This window comes from Aotus nancymaae, unplaced genomic scaffold, assembly GCF_030222135.1.
Source record: "Aotus nancymaae isolate 86718 unplaced genomic scaffold, 86718_ANA_hifiasm-v0.15.2.pri h1tg000007l, whole genome shotgun sequence".
Classification (NCBI taxonomy): Eukaryota; Metazoa; Chordata; class Mammalia; order Primates; family Aotidae; genus Aotus; species Aotus nancymaae.
The window spans coordinates 47,592,188-47,609,733 of NW_026988418.1; the positions used below are offsets into that span (position 1 = coordinate 47,592,188).

At 40.1% G+C, this 17,546-nt stretch overlaps 1 long non-coding RNA gene across 1 annotated transcript in view; it reads right to left on the reverse strand.

Moving 5' to 3' along the window:
* Window positions 1-7,963, reverse strand: part of LOC105710465 (uncharacterized) — a 36,980-nt gene extending 29,017 nt beyond the window's left edge. The window contains exons 1-2 of the long non-coding RNA XR_001105796.2: window positions 7,489-7,963; window positions 6,694-6,797 (exon numbers count right to left, since the gene is read on the reverse strand). This is a non-coding gene — a long non-coding RNA (uncharacterized LOC105710465). The remainder of the gene's footprint in view (window positions 1-6,693; window positions 6,798-7,488) is intronic.
* Between the last annotated feature and the right edge of the window lie 9,583 nt (window positions 7,964-17,546).

A 17,546-nucleotide genomic window follows, 5' to 3' on the forward strand; every position in this document is an offset into this window, starting at 1 on the left:
GGACAGAAGTTCATGAGGTGGGTAATGAGCCCAAAGGACTGCAGACTACGCTGTCTGACCGGTTCACACACCCCAGCTAATCACTGTGTCTCTGCTTCCCACTATACACTGGTCTAGGAAATCTCGTGAACTGCTCTGACTTCCAGGCTCCAGGGTGCCAGAGGCAGCACCAGTTCCCCAGGCATTTATTGTGCTAAGGTGCATATGACTCCTCCAAAGGTCAGGAGAGGCCTGGAGAGGCGGCCCCCTTCTTGGGTATCACTTGCAACAAGTTGGGGCAGACTACATTGGCTTCTCCCTCCCTTCCAAATAATAGACCATTCAGTCTTAGGAAGAGAAATGAATCAGCAATCCCAGGGCCGTTCCAGCAGCCCTGACAGCTGCCAGCTGGACAGCCCATTTCAAACAACCAATTAGTATGAGCACCACAAGTTGATTTGAGCAAATCCAGGCACCTCTCTCTGCAAGTACGAGACGGGCCTGCATGTCTGCATGGAAAATGAAGTTGTTTCACCTTCTGTGGCATTGTTCCACTCCAAGGAACAAGCTTTATTTCTCTCAAAACTTGGCTTCTGTTGACTTGCCAGATGAAAAATGATGCAAAGTTACTGCAATCATCTGCTAAGGGAAATGAATCCAAGCATGGTGAAAGATGTTTTGCTCCTTTTTCAAAGCACATCAGTCAGCCTGTCTTACCAGCAAAATAGAATTTTGTTACCAGGTAAAGACAGGAATTATTTCAATTAGCAATTGAATTAGATGTAGAAGGTAATGAGGAATAAAGACGCTGAACTAAGTTCAGTAACTCACCACGTATGCTTCTCTTTCTTGTTCTAGCTAAAGTAGCAGTAAATAGAGTGAATTCAGCTGTGGGATGATAGGCGCCTTTCCCCGCAAGTGGACTGAGTCTCAATTCATCATTCACTGCCTGATGAAGAGGCAGCATAGAGACATGAGATGCCAACAGTTCTCAGCCTATGCTCCGTCCAGCACCACCCTTGGTGCAGTGACCCTTGTGGAAAATGGGAAATTATGAAGTTCTACGGTAAATAGTGAAACAATTATTTAAAGATATTTTCAGCTCCACTGCTGAAATAAAATAAGGAAATTCCAAGGATCTAGAGTATTTTTATTCAACATCTTCTGAGACCATTCCTTGATTTCACTCATATGCGTTTCTGGAACGAGAGGAAGGAAAAGAGAAGGGGAAAGAGTGCAAAGCCAGGACTTCCTTATTCTGGGAAGACTTTGACCAAACTATGCTAACATGGCAGAAAAAAACTAACGCAGCTGGTAGTCTTTTGCACGTTTAGCACATCTGAAGTTTCTGCTTTGATTAGCGCCCCTCCATGTTATCTGAAAAGTCTATCACTAAGCAAAAACTGACAGTACTTCAAGTAGTAATTGGCAAAGTTGTGATCAGAGTGGGAGCTTTAACATGACTTTCTTAGTAATTGATAGATCAAACAGCCAAAAAATTCAGTAAAGTTATAAAGATTTGAACAAGACAATTAACAAGTTTGATATAAATGACTTACATAGAGCACTGCACTCAACCACTGGGGAATATGCATTCTTTATAAAATCATATATTACCTTTACAAAAACTAAATTGTGTATCAGGGCATAAAGCAAACATCAAATCTCAACACATTCAGAGAATAAGTATCATAAGACCACAACACAATTAAATTAGAAACAAGTGAAAATCATAATTAAAAATCTTTGTATATTTAGAAATTTAAAACACATCATTTAAAAATCCGTAGAGACAAAGCAGATTGGTGGTTGCCAGGGGCTGGGAGGAGAAGGGAATTGCTGCTTAATGAGTAGAGGATTTTCTTTTGGGGTGATGAAAACGTATTAGAACTGGATAGAGGTGGTGGTTGCATAACATTGTAAATGTACTAAATCCCACGAAAGTATGCCTTGTATACTTTAATAAGGTTAGCTTTATGCTGTGTAAATTTCACCTCAACAAGGACAAAAGTGCTCATATCTCTGTGTTTAAATTGTAATGTGTGGATACACAGGTGTGTATAGTTTATGAAAGTTCTTCAAGTTAATTGCTTATAACATGTATACTTTTCTGTATTAAATGTATACATTTACATTTTCTATGTTATGCTTCAAAGAAAAAATTAAAAGAGGCCGGGCGCAGTGGCTCAAGCCTGTAATCCCAGCACTTTGGGAGGCCGAGGCGGGTGGATCACGAGGTCAAGAGATCGAGACCATCCTGGTCAACATGGTGAAACCCCGTCTCTACTAAAAAATACAAAAAATTAGCTGGGCATGGTGGCGCGTGCCTGTAATCCCAGCTACTCAGGAGGCTGAGGCAGGAGAATTGCCTGAACCCAGGAGGCGGAGGCTGCGGTGAGCCGAGATCGCGCCATTGCACTCCAGCCTGGGTAACAAGAGCGAAACTCCGTCTCAAAAAAAAAAAAAAAAAAAAAAAATTAAAAGAAAACAAATTACTTGATAACTCATGGGTCAAAAAGAATTTGTACAGGAAAATAAAAAAATCCAAGAACCATATACAACTACACTAAAAACGTGCAGTTTGCAGTGCGTTTATTCAGACCAAGGGATCTGCAGGTGAGAATCAGCTGTGGTAGAGGACGGCAATGAGTTCTCCTAAGTGTGCATAAATACAAATGTATAAGTTTGAATGTTTATTTGGGAAATAATGCTACTTAAAACATAAGATTAATAAGCTAGGCATCAAACACAAGAAGGTAGACAGAAAACGGAAAATTCCCCAAAAAATAAAAAGAAGGAAATGACAACCTTAAATTAGAAAACAGATACAATAAGGACAATCAACGAAGCCAAAAATTGACACTTTGAAGAGACTAACTTCTGGAAAGATTATAAGGAAACTAAAAATATATATAAAGAGATAAGACACAAACAATATTAGCAGGGAAAGTGGAATACAAATGATCAAAAAGATAATAGAAATACAAGAAAAAATAATTTGCCAAAACTGACCAAAAAAGAAATAGAAAGGCTGTATAATCAGCAGTAAAAAATCTTCCCACAAAATAAATCCTTGGCTCAGAGAGTTTTATTTGTGAGTTTTACAAGGCATTTCAACTACAGCTGAAGATTCTATAGTATGTTAAAGAAGCAGAATTGATGGGATATAATCCAGAAAGTTATTAGTTTTGTCTCCTAAATCTTCTCAGTGAAAGCAATTTTAAATTCCTTTAAATCTTCTTAGTGAAAGCAATTTTTCCCTTGCCATTGGACGAAAACTCAGGCAAGTCCTATATAAAATAACTATAAAAATTCACTTTTATAGTTGTTATTGAGTAATAGAAATACCTTTATTCACTTTCAGACACAAACCCAGACTCAAATTAGTAACTTGACATAAAAAGTCAAGATTTCAATTTAAAAGTTAAGACTTTTTTCCACTCTAACGTCTTGTCCCCCAGCTAGGGGCTGTGGCAAGGAGACCACCTGTTTTTGGGAAAGACATAAAATTCAAGTCTTTTGTTTTTCTTTCTCACCTTGTCAATCACCTTCCCCTATACTAGTCAGGGGACAGAAAACACACCAGTTATTTGAGAAAGAATTTCACATAAAGAATTATTAACTGGATGTAAAGCTACTAACCAGGTAACAGAAAAGAGAAGAAGAGAATGTTAAGAGGTCATAAGCAATCATTTTAGGAAACAGCTATCATTCCCAAGGCTGAGGAAATAAAAGGAAGAGATTGGCATTCTTGAAATTGAAAAGCTGAGACAAAGGATCCTGCTGAGCTGAAGCCCTGACCCTGAGGAGGGGGCGATGCTTGACTAATAGTGGTATCTCAGCTCAGAGAAGCAGCCAGGGGAGGCTGGGCCAGGACTCTGAAGAGGAGGCACTGGCCAGCACGTAGTCATGTCTCAGGTTGAAGGGGTGAAGTGACAAGTCTGGTCCTACAAGTTTGGTAGAAATGGCAAACTGGATCAGCTGCTGCTATGGAAGAAACTACCACCAATGCAGTGAAGGTGCAGTGCTGGAGTGACACAAAAACTAAGAGCAGAAAGGAAGTCCACAGGAAGCAACCAGAGGAACACATTCCTTCTGCTCCTCCAGCCTTGCAGTTTCCCTCTAGCACCCCAACTGGCAGAGCCCAGCAGGAAGGGAAAAGCAGAAATGTGATTTCTGGGGTTCCTGCCTGAGCACCACAAAGCAGGGAATAAAAGAGTGGATTTGAGCTGAAAAGACAGTAACTTAATAACTCACATATCCCCCATCCATTTACTGCTGTTTCTGATCCTCTTCGGGTTTGGGAGATGAGGAAGGAAGAGAAGCAGAAAGTCCTTACTGAACTGGTACTGGTATATAAGAGTGCCTTGCTCTCTCTTGATCTGCAAGGTGTTTGAAGCTGATTCTTTCTCTCATGGAATGCTTTCATGCGTACTTAGGAGAACCTATTTTCTTACCCTATCACTGCTGATTTCCTTTGCTCTGAATGAATGCACTGTGTTCTGGAAGTTGCTTACTTACTACCCCTTACTGCCAAGGAAAGCAGTATCCACCTCTAGCTCACGCTGTAATGAAATCTGTTCACCTCTCCACCTGACCTGACTCTGAGTTCATCTATGATGACGCAACGCCCAGCTTTTTTGTGCGTATCTAGCCACATATGAGCCAAGGAAACCATCATACTGCTTTGTCCAGGCAAATTTGGGGATTACAACCTGATTCAAGCTCAGCAGCATCTTTCTTTCAATCCATCACCAAACGAGCCCATCCTTTTCTTGCCTTCTGTGTTCTAAATGGGAGCCGGACTCAAGTGTGCTGACCTGAGTAGGTGGAGAGGACGCATGTGAAGCTCTCCGTGGGGAACAATTGAATCCCATCTCAGTTGGCTCAGTTCATACTAGCAAAGTTTTCCAAAGAAATTCTCTTTAAATCTCCATTAAACCCCACTTTCTAGACATTTATATGCTTGACAGGGCAAGGAGTTGTTCATGTGGAGAAATTGATTCCTGGATATTTCCTTTGAAAAGGCAATCTTGGTCTAACATCTCACTTTGGAAGTTTACATCTTTTGAATCCTGGTACTTCAATCGAAACTTAATTTAACATCCTTTTACACCATTCTTAAACTTTTCCTTTTCATCCTGAGATCAGTGTAACATTGATCCTAAAATCAAATTAAACAGTACTAGAAAGGAAAATTATTGGCTAATCTTATTCATATACAAAGTTGCCAAAATTCTAAAGAAACTATTATCAACCAAATCCAGCAGGGTATATATAAAAAAAAAATCCATCACACTAAGTTGGGTTTATCCCAGGAATGCAAAGCTGAGTTAACATTGTAAAATTAATTAATGCAATTTCTTACATTAACAGATTAGAGAAGGAAGACAACTTTATCATTTCTCTCTCTCTCTTTTTTTTTTTTTTTTTTTTTTTGAGACAGAGTCTCACTCTGTTACCCAGGCTGGAGTGCAGTGGCATGATCTCTGCTCACTACAACCTCTGCCTCCTGAGATCAAGCAATTCTCCTGCCTTAGCCTCCTGAGTACCTGGGATTACAGAGGTGCACCACCATGCTCAGCTAATTTTTGTATTTTTAGTAGAGAAATGGTTTCACCATGTTGGTCAGGCTGATCTCGAATTCCTGACTTCAGGTAATCTGCCAGCCTCAGCCTCCCAAAATGCTGGGATTACTGGTGTGAACGACCACACCTAGCTGACTGATAATTTTATCATTTTAATAGATGGCAAAAAGCATTTGATAAAAGCAAGCTAATTTGTGATAGAAACACTGAAAATGATAATTAAGAAGATAACTCCTTTAACAGGAAAAAGGTCAAAACCAAAAATTTATGGCAGATAATAATTCTTAATAATAAAACTTGCAACTATTTCCTTTGTAATCAGGAACAAGTAGAGGATGCTCAATATTATCATTCTATTCAGCATTATTCTACTGATGCTCATCAGTAATATTTTGAAAAGGAAAATAAAAAGGTATACAAATTGGAAAGAAAGAATAAAATAATCATCATTAGCAGATAACATGATTGCCTATGGAGCATATTTTTTTAAACCTATAGTTAAATTATTATTCTTTCTTTCCAATTTGTATCACTTGATCTCAGGAGGCAGAGGTTGTAGTGAGCAGAGATCATGCCACTGCACTCTAGCCCGCTTCTTCACAGCCAGCAGGGTCTTCTAGCAAGGTGAACATGTCAGCTCTGTAAGCTTCTGTCAGGGTAATGTAACCCAGAACGGACATCCTCTCACCTTTGCCATATTGCATTAGTTGAAATTAAAGTCACAGCCTGGCCACACTCAAGGGAGAAAGGGTCCGACCCATCAACCAACTTGGAAGCAAATGGAGATTTTAGGACCAGCAACCACACAGAAGAAAACCAAGGATACCGACAGCAATAAATGGGAACTGAAGTACTAAAGCCAGAAATGGTTGCCAGTGCAAAATAATCATTCTGTGGTTTTCTCTGCAGGGACAGAGTTGGTTCCTCAAATTGAACAGAAGAAACAGAAAATCAGACTATTGCCTGGATGCCACACTCACTGTACTATCTTAGGGAGGAGAGGTTGGGATGGGCAAAAGCCAAGCTTTGATGGAATTTATGTTATCTGTTGAGTCACTAGAAGCCCTTGGACCTGATGTTCCTTCACGTGCCAAGGAACACTTTGACTCAGAACAAAGATACTCACCGGCAAAGTTCATAGCCCTCTGCTGTTCTGATCACCACATAGATCACCTTCACACCGTCCGGACGGAGCTTCATTTCTGCTGACTGCCTCCCTTGGCCCTGTTCCTGAAGGATGGAATAATTAGAAAGTTTCTTTTATGTTGCTTCTATTAAATGTGAGCTTTTTTGGTGCCCTCGAGTGGTTTTGAGGGCAGGAAAAACTATTCAGAGGTTAATGTTGCTTTTAAAAGTTAATCTTAAATTATTAAAGTTACAGATTAAGAAACCTTATTTTCTCTAAAGCTTTTATGTTCTGCATCAAATCTTACTGTTTCTTGTACATTGTACGCAGTCTGTCATATTTTCAAGAACTGTGTTAAGGGTCTTGGAATAATACGTGACCCTATTTATACACTTAGTTAATTTAACAACTTCAAGCATTTTTAATTGAATTTGTAAATCAACATATTCTATTTCTCTTTTAAAATTTCTTCAATTTTCTGATTAAAATGACATAATCTTTCTGAGTACTTAACACAGAACACCTATACATCAAACTCATAAAAGGTTAACTTTAAGTTCCTTTAACTATTTCGAGAATCTATATAAACTTAGTAAAATTATAACTTAAAAACTAAATCAATTATTCACACATTGTAAAGTGGAATCTAAAGTCTGTTCATTTTAATATTAGGCAAAATTGTCTTAAATGTTACATGCACGTGAGATACCAAATATGTGTAATATACAACAGGTTAATTTCCTTAAACACATCCATACTTGTATTGAAATCAGCCTAGGGTTGAGTGATGCTTACCCACTATACCGTATTAGTTTCTCTGGGCTGCTGTAACAAATCATGATAAACCAGGTGGCTTCAAACAACTGAAATTTATTCTCTCACTGTTCTGGAGGCTGGGAGTCCAAAATGAAGTATCAACATGGCCATGACCTCTGGAGTCTCTAGAGGATAATCCTTCACTACCTCTTCCAGCTTTTGGTGGCTCTCAGCGTTTCCGGGCTTCCTTGGCTTGTGGCCACATCACTGCTATCTCTAGCTCCATCTTCACAGCACCTTCTCCTCCATGTGTCTCTGCTTTCACCTCTTACCAGGATGGTTATCGTTGGATTTAGGGCCCTGTCAGGTGTTCCAGGATAATCTTATATTAAGAATCTTAACTTCATAACATCTGCAAAGATCAGTTTTCCAAATTAATATGCACAAGTTCCAGGGATTTGGACATAAATATATCCTTTTAGGGGCCACCATTCAAACCACTGCACCCACAAAAGAGCTAGCTGTCATTCCCATGAGTCATGGTAACGCCCAGAGGTGGTGTCTGGGAAGCTGAGTGCCTTCCCGTCAGCAGTGCTGCTGGAACATGCTTACTTCTATTTATAGCAGCGCTATCAATGCCCTTCAGATGATGTGTCTCACAGTCCATGGCCCCAAGTTCACATTCTACTTTACCGAGTATCTCTTCACAGAAGCCTGCACCACTCCCGCCCACTTCCTTGGACTGCACACTTCATTTGATTAGGGGTATGTATATGTATGTGTATATGTGTATATATATATATATTTCTGGTTCTCTCCAAAGACATTTGAACTTAATAGATAGAGTTCTGTATTCGTTTAATATCCTTTCAAACTGTTAAGATAATTAATTCTTAGGGTTATTAAAATGACATCCAGTTGAATTCTGGCACCTCTCCTGTGGCATTGCCTGACTAATTGGTCACACTTCTGAAGTCTTTCCACTGTTTCAAGTAGCTGGGTAAGAATTCATTTAGGGCTTTGGGCAACTGTTGGAAAAGGAATACCAAAGAACCAATCCTGACAATAAGCCTTTGCTTAAAGGAGGTAGAATTGTAGAGTGATGAAGAAACTCAATCTCAGCACTTTGGGAGGCCAAGACAAGAGGTTCACTTAAGGCTAGAGGTTTGAGAACAGCCTGAATAACATAGCAAGACCCCCATTTCTACAAAAAAAAAAAAAAAAGATTAGTCAGTCATGGTGGCCCACACCTGTATCAGGAGGCTAAGGCAGGAGGATGGCTTGAGCCCAAGAGTTGGAGGCGGCAGTGGGCTATGATCATGCCACTGCACTCCAGCCTGGGTGGTATGGTGAGACCCTGTTTTGAAAAAAAAGAAGAGAATAGAAGAATAAAAGAAAGAACAAGAGAGAGAAAGGAGAGAGAGAAGGAAGGAAGGAAGGAAAGAAGGAAGGAAGGAAAAGAAAGAAGAAAGAAAAGAAAGAAAGTCATTTATATATACATATATATGCTGTGCGGCTTGGGGAAATCACTTAACCTTTCTGATCTGGTGTACTGGTGTACTTCTGTCTATACAATGGAGGTAACATCACTCCAAGCTTCTTCATCGGATTGTGAGAATTTAAGGAAATGGTGCATGCAGAATGCTTCCCACAGGGCTCAACTTATAAACACATGACAAGTGTTAGTGATTAGAATACTGAATTTGGCCAGCCACAGTGGCTCACACCTGTAATCCCAGAACTTTGGGAGGCAGAGGCAGGTGGATCACCTGAGGTCAGGATTCAAGACCAGCCTGGCCAACATGGCGAAACCCCATCTCTACTAAAAATACAAAAAAACTAGCCGGGCGAGGTGGCAGGTGCCTGTAATCCAGCTACTTAATCTTGCTAAGGCAAGAGAATCACTTGAACCTGGTAGGCAGAGGTTACAGTGAGCTGAGATGGTGCCACTGCACTCCAGCCTGGGTGACAAAGCAAGACTCTATCTCAAACAAAAAAAAAGAATACTTGAACTTGTGTGCCTAGCAGTTGTTCAGAAGAGTGTTCCCATGATCTCTTAGGGACTATACAAACACAAATTCAATGGAAAGAAACAATACAGTATTGCACACTTAAAAATATGTTAAGAGGATAGATCTCATGTTAAGTGTTCTTACCGCACACACACACACACAGACAAAAGAACACCAGGAAATATTTAGAGGTGATTTAGAGGTGATAGCTATGCTTAGTATTTGATTTTGATGATGGTATTACAGATGTATGCATATGTCCAAATTCATCAAATGTATACATTTAAACATGTGCATCTTCTTGGTGTCAGTTATACCTTAGTAAAGCTTAAAAAACAAATTCAGCAGATGGAAATATTTCTTAAAAGGAGGTTCCCTCCTGTATATTATACATCCATTCATTATTATTTATATCCAAGTATTTATAGAACACCTACTATCTGCCAGGCTGTTCTAAGTGCTTGGGATAGATCGCTGAACATAAGAGGCAAAAAGCCCTGCCTCATGGAGCTTAGGTTCTAGTGGGGGAAGCATTTTCGAAAATGATAAGTACTATGAAAAAATGGAGCAGAGGAAGGGGGAAGGTCAGAACCTACCTACAATTTAGATAGGATTGTTGGGGAAAGTCTCACCTAGAAGGAGACATTTGAGTACAGACTTGAAGGAGCTGAGGAAGTAAGTCATGTGCAGATATGTGGGAGAGGAATCAACAGCACACAGGCCCTGAGGGAGTAGATCCCCGGCATGGTCAAGGACAAGCAAGAGGATGATGTAATGGGAGTGGTGGGAGTGAGGGGAGGTAGAAGGAGGAGAGGTAAAGACGCGACAGGGCTAAATCATGAAGGTCGCTGACATCACTTTAATAAGACGGGAAGCCATTGCAAAGTTCAGAGCAGAGGAGTGACATGACTTGACTTGAATCGTAGAAGGATCACTCTGGCTGGAGTGTGGAGAACAGACACAGGAGAAGAAAGGTAGAGGCTGGAAGACCAATGAGAGGGTATGCAGGAATCCAGGCAAGAGATCATGGTAGCGCAGACCAAGAAACAGCACGGGAGGTGGTGAGAAGTGGTCAGATTCTGCCTTTACATTAAAAAGAGACAAGACAGTTTGTTGACATATTGGATGAGGAGTGTGAAAAAAGAAGAAGTGAAAGAGGATTCTGAGAGTTTTGACTGGAGCAATCTAAAGATCTGTGTTACCATCAACTGAGATGGGAAGGACTGCGGGTAGTTGATTGTGGTGGTAGGGAATATATGCGAGCTGTTTAAGTGAAAGTTTCTTTCTTTTTTTTTTTTGTTTTGTTTTATAGTTTTTTTTTAAATTATACTTTAAGTTCTGGGGTACAGGTGCAGGTCTTGCAGGATTTCTACATAGATATACACATGCCATGGTGGTTTGCTGCCTCCATCCCCCCATCATGAGTTTGGAGTTTGAGAGAAGAGGCCTTGGCCATTGATAGAAAGTTGAGAGTTGTCCACATATAGCTGTTATTTAGAGCCATATGATTGGATCAGATCACGAACAGAGTGAGGGTAGATAGAAAAAAGAACTGGGCCAGGGGCAGTGCCCTCCAGCATTTACAAGCCAGGGAGAAGAGTAGAAACCAGTAGAACAGACTTGGAAGGGGCAACCAAGAGAATGTGGTATCCTGGAAGCCAATGAGCTGTGTCCTCTGTGGTGCTAGAGTCTGCATTTAACTGTGTGGGAAGTTCCTCCATGTGATGACAATGGAGTCAACCCCTTAGCAGTCCAGCTGACACCAGTCCTAGCACTCCCAGTTACCCTTAACTCTTTCTCTCTAGTTAAACATCTTTTGCCTTTCCGTATTCTTCTGTAAGGGAACCAAATGGATTTTAATAATTAAAAAATAATAGAAACAAAAATCATGGAATATGCTTCAGGGGAGCAATAACAATTTTTAAAGTCTGTAATTCATTTATATAATCTACAGAACATGTGTATCTCATATACAAATGTCCTTGAAGTCATTGGTTCTTTGGAAAACTCTAATTGGTTCCATAGCATAATAAGTTTTATACAATATGCTGCAAAATATATAAAGGCAATCCAAACAGGACTTTTTGATAGTCACAAATGTGGTGAGAGACAGTGCGGGCAATTGGTGAGTATGTAGCTCCTTTTTCGTTTCATAAACTTACTGGAAGAGCCTTTAATGACATTAGTCATTAATGTAAGTGCTTTTTGAGCTCAGAGTCCATTTTATTTCCCTCACTATCTTTCTTGGTTCCCAGCACACTGTTTAGCCCATGGTAGATACTTTATGCAAGTTTGCTCTATGAATGTCTGAATAGTGCATGCTGCATCAATGAGTGACTTAAACTAAAAAGACTTTTTTGGACAGAAACTGAAATCCAGACAAGCGTAACAATTAGAAGTTGTCCTTTATGTTAAATTTATTGCATACTTTCTGGTTGGGTCATTTGTACTCCTTTTTTTTTTCCTATGACAACAACAACAACAAAAAAACCCTCAAAAGTGAATGCTTTCCACCCAAGGACAGGCAAAATACCTGCCACCTTATTTGAACCACATATATTTCCCAAAGGAATACCTAGGCAAAGAGAGGAGAAATGCAGCTTTCTCTTTTTTTTTTTTTTTTTTTTCCCCTAAGCCCCATCTCTTCCTCTCATTCCAACTCTTTTTTTTTTTTTTTTTTTTTTTTTTTTTTTTTTGGAAAAAGGAAGAGAAAGAGAGAGAGAGAATGAGGAGGAGGGAGAAGGAAAAGAAAGAGGGAGAGAGAATGGGAGTATTGCTTTCTTGCCCAGGCTAGAATGCAATTTAGTAATGGGTATTGAAAACCTCTTTTATACTGATAATTATACTTAATGATGTAGTCAGGAAGGAATAAGGGAAGAAAATAACAAACAAACAGCCAACCAATATTTAATTTAAACCTATGAAATGCTATGCGATTACTGAGGAGTGATTTACTTCCAATTATATAGTCACCTTTGGAATAGGTGTGAGGTGGTAATGTATGTTTTGTGTATTTGAAGTGGAGAGTTCTATAAATGTTTATTAAGTTTACTTGTTCCGGGTCTGAGTTCAAGTTCTGAATATCTTTGTTAATTTTCTATCTCGTTGATCTATAGAATCGTTAGCTCTTCTTGTTACATTGATCCTTTTGCCATTATGTAATGTCATTCCTCGCCTCTTTTGATCTTTGTTGCTTTAAAGTCTACTTTATCAGAGGCGAGAATTGCATCTCCTGCTTTTTGTTTATTAGTTTATTTTTACTCTCTGTTTGATTGGTAAATCTTCCTCCTTCTCTCTGAGTCTTTGTGTATTGTTGCATGTAAGATGGGCCCGGATGCAGCATACCGATGGGTTTTGGCTTTTTATCCAATTAAAATATATATAGGTTTAATACCGGCGTTTGATGCTAGCTGGCTGTTTTGCCCATTAGTTGATGTAAATTTTTTATTGTGTTAAAGTTCTTTGCTTTTTGATATATTTTTGGAAAGGCTGATATTGGTTGTTCCTTTATATGTATAGTGCTTCTTTCAGAAGCTCTTGTAAAGCAGGCCTGGTGGTGGTGAACTCTCTAAGTACTTGTTTGTTCGCAAAAGATTTAATTTTTCCTTCGCTCATAAAGCTTAGTTTGGCTGGATAGGAAATTCTGGGTTGAAAGTTCTTTTCTTTAAGGATGTTAAATATTGGTCCCCACTCTTTTCTGGCTTGTAGGGTTTCTGCTGAGAGATCTGCTGTAAGTCTGATAGGTTTCCCTTTATGGGTAACCTGACCTTTCTCTCTGGCTGCCCTTAGTATTTTCTCCTTCATTTCAACCCTAATAAATCTGGCGATTATGTGCCTTGGGGTTGGTCTTCTTGAAGAATATCTTTGTGGTGTTCTCTGTATTACCTGGAGTTGAATATTACCCTGCCTTGCCAGGTTGGGAAAGTTTTCCTGAATGATATCCTGAAGAGTATTTTCCAACTTGGATTCATTCTCTTCATCACATTCAGGTACACCTATCAAACGTAAATTAGGTCTTTTCACATAGTCCCATATTTCCTGGAGACTTTGCTCATTCCTTTTCATCCTTTTTTCTGCATTCTTGTCTTCCCGTTTCATTTCACTGAGCTGGTCCTCGACTTCTGATATCCTTCCTTCTGCTTGATCAATTCGACTGTTTAAACTTGTGCATGCTTCGCGAAGTTCTCGTGTTGTGTTTTTCGGCTCCATCAATTCACTTATAGTCTTCTCTAAATTGTCCATTCTCGTTAACATTTCGTCAAACCTTTTTTCAAAGTTCTTAGTTTCTTTGCATTGGGTTAGAACAAGTTCTTTTAATTCACAGAAGTTTCTTATCACCCACGTTTTGAAACCTGCTTCTGTTATTGGAACACACGTGTAATCTATTAAGCCTTGTTCCGTTACTGATGAGGAATTGCAATCCCCTGTAGAGGGAGAGGCATTCTGATTTTGAGTATTCTCTACCTTTTTACGCTGGTTTCTTCCCTTCATTATATATTTGTCCGTCTGTCGTCTTTATAATTACCAACTTTCTAACTGGGTCTCTGACGTCCAATTTGTTGATTCCCTGCGCCGAAATCTGAGCAATCCACTGAGCTGGCCAAAACAGCGGTGTTAAGATTGATGGTGCTTTTCTGCCCTGGAATCTCCGGACTCTGCACCAAGAACTGGCGTGCTAAGGCACCAGCAAAACCGCCACGCCGGCCACAAGAGTCGCCCTGGCGACCCGTGGAGCTCCTCCACTGGGAATGTCCTGGTCCGTGAGCAACAAATATTCGTCTGAAAGTGTGGCGTCCTCTCGTTCTTTGCGCTTTCACTGGGAGGTACGTGCACGAGCTGCTAATCATCAGCCATCTTGGATCTCTCTCCCGAGAAATGCAGCTTTCTAATCAGCAGTGCTGATGAGGACAGATGCTAGTTTATTTTTCATAAGCCCCATTTTTTGGCCATGGTTTTATATCAACTATGACCAGACATATTTTATTTCTCATGTTCTAATTCAGGAATTACGATTTTCCATATTATCAAAGCAAAAAAATAATCTCTGTGAGAAGGCAAGCAAACCACTGTTGTCACTAAGCACATCACACGGGGCACATGAGGAGCTGTATCTGCAGGCCAAAGGGGCATAAAATAGAGTTACTCTGCAAACCAGTCAAAAGGACCATTTCCATAAGCATCTGCCTTATTAGGTGTATCATCAGCAGTCTACCAAGGGCCTCTTTCTGTGGGAGAAGTGGGGAAGATAAAGGTTCGTTTTGTCAGCATATTGTAGTTTTTCATATGATTCTTAACTGTCTCTAGAATTTTTTATTCAGCATTCAGACAGACAGGTATAAAATTGATTGGCTTGAAAGCCAAATAAAATAAAACACAGTAGCCTATTTTATCATTTAATACTAGCTATTTGTTATGAGTAGTGCTATGTTGGGATATCGACCCTGAGATTAAAGCTGGGAAAATATAGATTCTGAGATTCTGTGGACACATAAAGCTCCCAAGCCATGGTGACAGATGATAATGAGCTTATACTCAGATGCCATCTTTTATCTCAACGGAACCCAACAGCTATCATTTTTTTAAAATAATGAATGGTGCAAACAATGCAGGGAACATTCACTTAGCTATTCTGCAATGCAGCTTCCTTGGGTCTTGAGTCCATTGTCAGCCGCCCAGCCGGCTCGCCATTGAGGACAGACACTCCCCTAATCCATTTATTCCTTGATTGGTTGGTTAGATCACTTATTCTTTCATTTACTGCAACCCATCTGGCCCTAGGAGGCATCCTTCTCCCTGAATATTCTCTGAATTCCTCATGTTCTTTCTTGCCTCCAGGCCTCTTTTTTTTTTTTTTTTTTTTTTTACCTCTAGCTAGGAAACCCTCTTGTGTCTCCAAAATAAAAATTCTACTGCTCCTTTAACACACAACTCAAGTCACACATCTACCACAAAATCTTAAGCAATAATCTTAGAGTAAATTGCTTCTGGATTCAAATCCTGGCTTTACTCGTTATTAGTTGTGGACCTGTGTGCAACTCACATCCTCATTCTCAATCTCAGCTTATGTACTCTAAAGTAGAGAGTAAAATTCTTATCTCTAACAGTTGTTTGAAGACTAAGCACATAAAGTGTTTAACACAATTCCTAACCCGTCATAGGTACTCAATCAATGTTGGTTCCCCCTCCTTGGCCCTTGTTCCCTGAATTACAATAGCAGTTATGTTTATAGCTCATGTTTATGTAATTAAACATACACTGAATTCTTCACAGCTGTATTTCCTGGAGCTCAGGCTCTTCACTGTACCTTCCCTTCACTTTCTTGCTTTAATCCATGGTTCTCAACCCTGGCTACACATGACAATCACTTTGGGTGTATCTATGGCTGGGCCCAAACCCCAGATATTTTTATTTAATTAGTGGAACCCAGACATCGCCTGACAAAATAATTCAACTCTGTTTGCAGCATCACTACAGCCAGGCAGCTAGACGGGCAGGAGAAGACACATGGCCTTTCTGAATGGTAGTACCTTAAATCTGTGCCCTTCAGCCTCACTGAGGGGCCTTGGTCTAGCAGCCCTACTAAGTCTCCTGGCACACTCACTGCCCTTCTCCTCTCTTCAAACCTTCAACTCCCCCTCCCTTACCATTACTCTCGGCTAATGATCTGGGGCACTCACTGATAAGATAGGAGAAAAAACAGTGAACACTCTCTCCCTGTCTTCCAACTCCCTGCATGCATACTCTATCTTCCTCTTCTTGCTATGGATGGAATGTCCCTGTTCAGGTTAAAGACCAGCCTCGTCCACCTATATCCTAGAGCCCATTCCTTCCAGCAGTTGTCACCTCTCACCTGAGTTATCATTTATTCCACCTGTATACTTCCCACACTGGGTCCTTCCCACCAAGAACTAATATGCTGTAATAACTCCCATCTTAAAATCAACCCCTCCCTCGACCTCATATGTCCCTTTAGCTATTGCCATATATCTCTGGTCCCTTGTCAAGAATAAACAAACGCAAACCTCAAAAATAGCCCGTCCTCACTGTCTCCAGTCCTCTCCTTTCATTCTCCCTTGAACTCCTTCCAAATCGGCTTTCACCCCTTTCATTCCACAGAAACAGCTTTGTCAGGGTCACCAATAACCTCCAGGGCCAAATCGAGTCATGTCTCAAGCCTCGACTTGCAGACTCTGACACGGCTGTTCTCTCCTGGGTCTCCACTAACTTCTAGCTCTCTTCCTATGCCACTGGCTTCTCCCCCTCAGTCTCCTTAACCAACTCTCATTTCTCTGACTTCAAACATTGGAAACCCTCAGACCTGTTATAATCTCCATCAACACTCACCGTTCATGCGGTTTTGTCCAACCTCATGACCTTACACAGCATCCATACACTGGTGATTGCTATCTCCTGTGTGGACCTCCTCCCTGAGCTTCGTATTTATCTGACTGCCTTCTTGACATCTTCACCTGGTTGTGTCTCTGTGACATTCTGTGTCACGAATCTAAAATGGAATTCCTGACTCTCACCCACTCCCGAATCTACTGCTCCTAGTATTTTCTCTATCTCAGAAAAAAGCAATTCCACTTTCGTGGTAGTTAGAACCAAAATTTTTGAAGTCATCCTTAAAACACATCTCTTGATACCATAGCCAATCCATCAGCAAATTCTACATTATACATGTTCTTCAATATTATTAGATTATTCGCACCTACAACTTTAAACTGCTGTATAGAATCCATCAATAACAATAACTGCAAATATACAGTGCCCAGCACTATTCTAAGTGCTTTACATAAAGCTTAATTAATCTCCACAAAAGCTCTATGAGATAGGTATGATTGTTATCCCCATTTTGCAATAAAAACTGATGCACAGAGGAACTTGCCCAAAGACACAGAGCTAGTCAGTAAAAGAGCTAAGGTGAAAATCTAAGCAATTTGGTTCCAGAGTCTGTGTACTTGACTACAGTGCTTTACATTTATCCTGTACTTGAATATTTAGATTGTTTAGAAGTTTCCAGTTGCTATAAATAACGCTGTGTTAGCCACCTTTGTATACAAAGCCTTTCCTAATTTAGAACAA